We start from the raw sequence: 8,977 nt of genomic DNA, 5'->3' as shown, positions 1-8,977 counted from the left end.
TGCTATTGCGTTTGAGCCACATCGCCGTTGTTGCCGTTGTCGCCAGTTGTGTCCCGACTCACGTATATCTTTTTAGATTTTTGAGTGATGATGCATGTTGAAATTTGTTCTTTAGGGATGCTAAAAGCCATTTGTAATGCTTCTTTGAATTTGTGGTTCGAAATTTGAAATGAGAATCTACTGGTTCTAGATTATTGTTTAGTGGAAGCTCATTTGGATACATTGAACTTATTTTTGATGATATATCACTCAATTTGTATTTTGTTTGTTAGATTTTTGTTGTATGTTGTAGTTTTTTTGCAGATTTTTGAGTGTGGAAAAATATATTACTTAGTTTGTTGTTGTTTGTTGTATTTTGTTTGTAGAAGTTATTTGCAGATTTTGAGTGATATTATGCACTTTTATAGTTCATGAGAATTTGTATTTTGGTGATTGAAGTATCATAGTTCATGAGAATTTATGTAGCCGTTTTTTGAATGTTCAATCCAGTCATCTTGGAGAAGCTCATGCATATTGAAAATTATCTATGTTCTTCTCTTTTCCAGCAATTAATACACTTATGGATTTGTGTATCATGGCAGCAACTGGAATCACAACTTTATCTCAAGAGACAATATCTAACAAATGAGCACAAAATATTTAACATGCTAATAAATAAATAAATAAATGCTAATAATGATAATAATAATAACAACAATCAAAATAGCATGGGATAAGTTTCAAATTTTTCTGGACACTGGCAAACTAAACAAAGAGGTCATCCGCAAATACCAATATTTGAGAGCATGGGCATAATGTCAACCACATATGAGAGCAGGAGATGCCATTACAACCAATTAGAATGTGCCTTGTGCAACTCAAGAACCTAGTGTGCGCAGTCCCTGAGCATTTCCAAATCCAACTCATTTAAAATTTTAGCAAAAAAGCTAATCCATTATTTTTAAAGTAAGTTTTTTTTGGGCTCATATTTAGATTCCTTTTATGTTTTTTTGTCATAATGGGAACCTCTGTAATAATATCCAACTAAAAATGAATACATACAAAAATGTGGACGATTGAACAATGAGATGGATAAAAATTCTTGACCTTCTTTTCGTGTAGTATGGGACAAATCACTATCTAAGAAACTCATTTTGTAATGAGTAATGATAAATGCACCAATTCAATTCCCGAATTCGAGTGCACGAATGATCTCAGCAACCGGATCATTTTTAATTTTTTTAAATAATTTAGCAACTTTCTGCACGTGGTTATTTTGCATCAACTTTATAATGGCCAGCAACTTTACTTTGTTTATTATTTTTTATTCAACCCGTGAACACCCCCTCTTCTCTTCTCTCCTCACCGCCACTATGAGTCCCTCTTCTCCCCTCACCTTGCTTCGCCGTCGTCGCCGTTAAGCCCCCTGTCACTGTTGTCACGCTTAAGTCCACTGTCGGCGCTATCGCTGGAGAGCCTCTCGTCATTGCTATTGCGTTTGAGCCACATCGCCGTTGTTGCCGTTGTCGCCGTTGTGTCCCCGTCTACGTATATCTTTTTTTAGATTTTTTTTGAGTGATGATGCATGTTGAAATTTGTTCTTTAGGGATGCTAAAGCCATTTGTAATGCTGCTGAATTTGTGGTTCAGAATTTGAAATGAGAATCTACTGGTTCTAGATTATTGTTTAGTGGAAGCTGCTGGATACATTGAACTTATTTTGATGATATATCACTCACTTTGTATTTTGTTTGTTAGATTTTGTTGTATTTTTTTGTTGTTGTAGTTTTTTGCAGATTTTGAGTGTGGAAAATATATTACTTAGTTTGTTGTTGTTTGTTGTATTTTGTTTGTAGAAGTTATTTGCAGATTTTGAGTGATATTATGCACTTTTATAGTTCATGAGAATTTGTATTTTGGTGATTGAAGTATCATAGTTCATGAGAATTTATGTAGCCGTTTTTTGAATGTTCAATCCAGTCATCTTGGAGAAGCTCATGCATATTGAAAATTATCTATGTTCTTCTCTTTTCCAGCAATTAATACACTTATGGATTTGTGTATCATGGCAGCAACTGGAATCACAACTTTATCTCAAGAGACAATATCTAACAAATGAGCACAAAATATTTAACATGCTAATAAATAAATAAATAAATGCTAATAATGATAATAATAATAACAACAATCAAAATAGCATGGGATAAGTTTCAAATTTTTCTGGACACTGGCAAACTAAACAAAGAGGTCATCCGCAAATACCAATATTGAGAGCATGGGCATAATGTCAACCACATATGAGAGCAGGAGATGCCATTACAACCAATTAGAATGTGCCTTGTGCAACTCAAGAACCTAGTGTGCGCAGTCCCTGAGCATTTCCAAATCCATCTCAGTTGGGTCAGTAGCCTGGATCTCATAGTAAACACCGTCAAGCTCACGTCTTAGCACCGATGCGGGAGGTGGAAAGTGACCTGCTCACCAATAAATAAGCACAAATTGTTTATAATTATTGATGAAAGTGTCCACTGGGAATAAGGGAGAAGATGGGCGAGAGATGCTGATCAAGTGTGAAATGTAGAGCGGGGACACAAGCGAGCGACAACAGCGATGTGGCTCAAACGCAATAAGCGATGACGAGAGGCTCTCCAGACGATAGCGTCGACAGGTGGACTTAAGCGTGACAACGATGTGAGGGGCTTAACGGCGACGACGGCGAAGCAAGGTGAGGGAGAAGAGGGACTCAAGGTGGTGGTGAGGAGAGAAGAGAAGAGGGGTGTTCACGGGTTGAATAAAAAATAATAAACAAAGTAAAGTTGTTGGCCATTATAAAGTTGATGCAAAATAACCACGTGCAGCAAAGTTGCTAAATTATTTAAAATAAAAAAATAAAAATGATCTGGTTGCCAGGTCATTCGTGCACCGAATTCGGGAATTGAATTCGGTGCATTTATCATTACTCTTTTGTAATAGAATAAGGTTCTTTCCCTGAAAACCTGGCTAAACGCCGTTGTAATAAACTCCCGACTGACACTTGTGTTCTATGTCACTCTGAGGTGGAGTCAGTTGATCACCTCTTTTTGCGATGTCGGTTCTTCCAGGAGGTGTGGACATACATCAGTAGGTCTCTTCAGTTACCAGCTCTTCCCGACTCTATGACTCTTTTGTGGGGTGACTGGAGGTTTGCTTTACGTCCAGCGACCCGAGTGGTCGGGGATGGAGCAGTGAAAGCCTTTGTGTGGTCTATTTAGTTGACAAGAAATGATTACATTTTCTCTGATAGATGTGCGCATCCTCACTCTGTTATGGTGAAGACTGATCTTATGATTTTATCTTGGTTCTCTGCAGCTCCTGAGGGCTTGAGAGTGAAGTTGGACAATTCTATTTCCTCGATCAGGCGCAGCTTAGAGTTCTCTGGATCTCGTCCTAGTGGGGTGGAGGAGTCCGCGATTGAGGTGGCTCAGGATATTAGTCGGGAGTAGTTGTTGTTGGCTTGGGTCAAGAGGAGACCCGTTGTTCGTCCTTTAGTTTGTATTGTGTTTCCACAGCTAGTGGAAATATTGTTGTATTTTTTGGTGTTTTATTTAATGCATGTGGTTTATCCATTATATTAAAAAAAAAAACCTCATTTGATCAGGTTATTATTATTTATTTAGCCTATCAAATTAAATATGAAGGATTTTCATTCCCCATCTATTTATATATATGATTATTTTATTTAGTGGAAATTGCCAAAAAACCCTACTAACTTTTGCTAAATTGCCAAACAAACCCCCATAGTTTGAATGCCCAAAAACCCCTTCCTTTTCAACTCCATGATTTTGAAACCCCCAAAGTGCGTATGGCATTAAGCGAGTGTATTTAAAAATTTTATGGACTGAAAATGCCCTTGCAGCGGGAAGTCGTGGGTCGCACCCATTTTCGCGGTGTGAGAGGAAGTGGGTGGGTTTTTTTCTTAGGCATTCATATGCTTGTCTTCTCTCAACTCGCGACTCCGACTCAACTCGCGTCTCACTCTTCTCTTCCCACCCAGACTCTTCCCTTTCCACCTGCCTCAAGAAGAAGTCCCTGCAAGTATTCGACATTTCGTCACTTTGCGTCCCTAAGGTATTCATTATGGTTTTTGTTAACTATTCGCATTACGTAAGAGACATTTTTCGGTTTTGGTTTTGTGATTTTTGTTTTTGTTGGAAGACATCAAGCTTTGTGGGGATTAATCGGTGAGGGTTTTGTTAGTCTGCAGGGAGATGTCTCGGCTAGGGTTTTTGTTTTGTTTTACATTTTCGTCAGTGTACACGATCGAAATGGTTTTCCGATTGTTGTGCTTTTGTGTAATGTTTATAATCTACGTTTACCACTTTCGAGTTGATATGGTTTGCGGTTGTAAAAATGAGATCTCCGTTTAAACAATGAGGCTTTACTGCTTTAAGTTAGTTCGTCTCCGCTTTAATTATTTGTATCTCGTTTAATAGTGTACGTCATCGCTTAAAAAAATGATATCGGTGTTTAAGAGCGAGTGTTAACCGCTTTAACAAATTACATTTCCGCTAACAATGTCTTTCGTTATTGTCGCGAGCTTGTGATTATGGCGGTCGATCTAGTTAATGGGCGATGCTACTTGACACCCGTGAGTGGAGACCGCGTCGAATTGAAAGTTCACATGATCCCTCGACATCTGGGAGATCATCCGAGGGACACCGCTCACGACATTTCATCGAGTTGAAGGCTGTATACCAAGAGCGGGCCCTTCTTGACTCTCTGCTGCAGAGATCACGATAACCGCACCAATAAATTCGGGATCGGGAAAGCATGTCGACTTTCGGGCTCGAAGATGTGGCAATCGTTCTTGGCTCGCGTTGCGATGGGGAGGCGGTCGTGTTTGCAAGAAGAAAACACGGTCGACTTTTCGAAGAGGTATTTATCGAAGACGTCACGAGAGACACGGAGACTCCATCGGGAGCACTCTTCAAACGAACTCGTTGGACGGAGGGAGAAGAGGAGAATTTTGCCAAACTCATCGATGGTGTACTCTCCCCAGGTACAATCCTCTTCCCAAATACCTCCCGCTCGGTTCCTAATCGGATCATTGATTATGTCGATGATCTACCCGGAATGGGGCGCTCACGCATGGGCGCAGCTGACGCCAAGTGGCTTATGGAGGACATACCACAGCCGCTACCCGAGTCGCAATCTAGATGCTGCGGGGAAGAAGACCAACACCGGGTATGTTAAGGGTCGCACGTAGGCGCTTAACATCTCGGGTTTTTATGAGTCGACCGAACCGGAAAAGAAAGTCCGTTCTCGCAAGATCCCAAGGATCTTTGTGCTACGGTGAAAAATACTACGGAAGCAAGCTGACGATAGAGACGAGTTTGTCATCTCTCGAAGGAAAAGAGGTAATAATTCAAAAAATATTTTGTTTAAGCGTAGACGTTAACGTTTAACCATATCATTTACCGCTTTAACTTTTATTCATCTATCGTTTAACATTATAACTTACCGCTTAACTTTGTTCAACTACCGCTTAAACTTTTTAGTTTAATGTTTAATTTGTTTGTTTACTTGTTTAACACAATAGGTTATAACGTTTAAATATACTGAGTTACATGTGTAAATATAGTTTTTAATTGTTTAAACTAAATAATTTCGCTAAGATTGTTTCGCTTTACACATGCTAGTTTCTCGAGATGGTTCCGCGAACGTCGACGAAGAAAGTATTTGTTCGGCCAACCGTCGGCTCTGGATGCTATTGCTCCCGAACCGCTTGCTCAAAGGCAAGATGAAAGGGCAACCTCTTTCCTTGCGCTACCGGACGCTCTCCCGCCTGTGCCAAAAACGCATTCGCCGAGGCCGAGAAGCCCTCCCCCACCCCCGCCCGACCGTGGCTTCCCTCGCACGCGCCGCCCCCGAACGTGGCGCCTCCCGCCCGAGACTAGGGCGAGGATGCCACTCGCGAACTCTCATGCAGTCTTGCGATTTTTGACGATCGAAGTTCCTCGCATTGTCGCCGGGTGGAGGTATCGAAGGCCGGCCATACTACAATCGACCGCGCTTCCCTTCAAACAAATGAAGCACCCGGGACGGATACGCTGTCGGAGTTCGACGATCGGAGAACATCATCGGGGTGACCCTTCAAGACGGCCTCATTCGAAGAAGCTTGCAAAAAGAGGAAAACAATAATGCCTCCGCTCCACCCGCTTGGCCGACGATGAAATAATAGCGAAAGACCATCGACGGCTAAAGCACCATCGGCGGGCTGATGTTGTTAACGCTGATGACATGCCCATCACGGTGGAGGAGATTGAAGATGGCGTCGAGTCTTGTCATGGTGGAAAAAGATCGTCGACTCGTTGTCGAGCGACATCATGCATACGGTGGAACCGCAGCCGACATAGGCGATCAAAGATGGACACAATCCATGAAGAAGAACAACCGCACAACGTAGTGTCTCGTGATCGATGTCGCCGCTGTGGAATTCACGGTGGAACTAACGGTCGACCCGTGCCGCATCGGGCGCACACAATCCCACAAGAACAAGAAGCATGTAAGGAAGTGTCTCCTGTTGATGTCGCTGTCGTGCTCCCCATTAAAGGAAGCCAATAAAAAGTAGAAGAACTCGGAAAGTCTTCATTCGAAGAAAAACATCGTCGCCAATCGCGCTCACATAAGTACGAGCAGGAGTTGATAAGGATCTTCCTCAACTGCTCTACGGACAAGTAAGTTTGAAGTTTTTATGATATTGTTTAAACTGTTTTAGTTACCATTTAAGTAGGAGCGTTAACGTTTAAAAATTTACGAGATAACATTTAACTTATAAGTGATACCCTTTAAATATTACCGTTATCGTTTAAACATTCAATATAGAATTTAAAGTTTATACTTTTAACGCTTTAATTTTATACTTACAACATTGTTTACATGTCTTTGTTCCGCTCAACCACAAAGACTGTCGCGTGGAAGAAACTGACTGGCCGACACCATCACGGGCCAATCTATTCGACACCGCTCGAGGGAAGGAGATGTCGCATGCATCGACGTGATGGACGCATTCAGTATGTATCTCTGCAAAAGACGATGAGCGAGTGCCATATCGTTATAAGAGGCGCGCCTCCATCACACGACCACTGGCCTTGTTCATGTCAAAGCGTAGGCATTTGACGCACACGAATCCAGCGATGGCTATGATCGAGATGCCGCGACAACTTGCATCGAAGTGGACATCGTCATCCTCCCGATAATTATGAGTGGCCACTTCCATGTCGTCGTCCCTCGATAATGAAAAACAAGAATACAAGCATTATTCTTCATGCCAAAGCGAAGAATACGATAAAAACGCAGCTAGAAATGGTAAGTGCTTTAATAATTTGTGTTTGTGTAATAGTGTTCGGTAAATAATCTAGCATTCCAATATGAACTTGTATATCTCGACTGAACCTATTCGACCTCAGATCGACATGGAGTCGAGGCGAGTCGGCGATCACGAAAGTGCACCGCTTGTTCACTGACATCGAAGCCCCGACGACGTAAAAAGGAAGTGTCGATCGCAGCTGGGCCTATCGTCATGCGGTTTATCGAGCGATGCCATTCGCCCGGGAGAAGCTACTGGTACCGCAGACCGACGTCCCTTATCTCCGCGACTAAGGTATGTTTCCGTGACACTTAGGGAGGGGAGGGCATCCGCAGATCACACGTGAGGAGTCTTCGCAAGCTGGTTCTTAGTCATTCTTTCTATATTTTGTATACACGATTCTTTCTTTAATAATCCGGATTCATTGTTTAACATACACTCTCATCTGTTTTAAGTATATAGTTCATTGTGTAAAATATCAATGTAATTGTTTTAAACTCCGCTTTATCGCGTAAAAACGAACTGTAGGGGAGTGTACGCAAGCTGGGTCATAGTCATCAGATAGGTGTAATAGTTTCAAATGTAAAACCAGCTTTTAAATTAATTCATTTTTCCGAAGAACACGATAAATTTTGTCAATGTAAATGTACATGTATCTCAAATTCAATTAAATTATTCTGCTTTGCTTTTGAGGTTCCGTCTTTGTTGGATGATATTGTGTATATGTTAAACATGATACTAATGTAGTTTAAACTAAAACATAGAAAGTTAAACGAGAAACGCTTGGGGATCCGAGTGTGTATTAATTACGCTTGGGGAAACCTGCCGCCACTCAGTGTAGTATATGTTAAACGGATTCTAATGTAGTTTAAACGGAAACATAAAAAAAGTTAAACAGAGACTAATATAGTTAAATCCAGAATATATAAAGTTAAACATTAAGTTCCATAGTTACATAATAAAATGTAACTATATACACAATACAGCAACGCCCTACTCGACAACATATTCATCTGCACGATCTACGATCAGCGACTCAGAGGCGTGGATACGGCTACAACGCACCTCCTGCGACCCCCTGACGCTCACGACTGATCCTCTTCGCTCAGACGCCCAGTCGCTTCTCTCGCCTCGCGATTTCGTCTGCCTCAACAAGTATCTCTACCTTCGAACGCCACTATCAGATAATACGCGCATCAACTTGGACCCGCATAACGAGAACACAAACATTAGCACTCGTCCCTCCCTCGTCAGATCTCAGTAATAGCACAAAAACTCTCCATAATTTAACTCCAAGAGCTAAAATCGAATACACCAAATGAGAAGAAGAAAAGAAGAAGAAGAAGAAGAACAACAAGAACAAGAAGAACAAGATATCGAGCTTTCTCAAAACTTTGTTTCGAGAAAAAGCAGCAGGAGGAAAGATCAAAAATCCATGACAGTAGAAAGCTTATGACGGGCGCTATTTTTTTCCCACTCAGAAGCGGGTAAAAAAAGAATTTCATATCGTGACCCACTTCAACTTACCGATGCGGGGTTGCAGGAATGTAAAATATAACGGAGTATCTCAAAGTAAAAATGGAGGTTTTTTGTGAAGTTTTTGAAAATTACGAGGGCTGAATAAGATTTTTCAAATTATATGACAACTTAC

The sequence above is a fragment of the Dioscorea cayenensis genome, chromosome 4, assembly GCF_009730915.1.
Source record: "Dioscorea cayenensis subsp. rotundata cultivar TDr96_F1 chromosome 4, TDr96_F1_v2_PseudoChromosome.rev07_lg8_w22 25.fasta, whole genome shotgun sequence".
In the NCBI taxonomy this organism is placed as follows: domain Eukaryota; kingdom Viridiplantae; phylum Streptophyta; class Magnoliopsida; order Dioscoreales; family Dioscoreaceae; genus Dioscorea; species Dioscorea cayenensis.
This window is presented reverse-complemented; position numbering follows the sequence as displayed.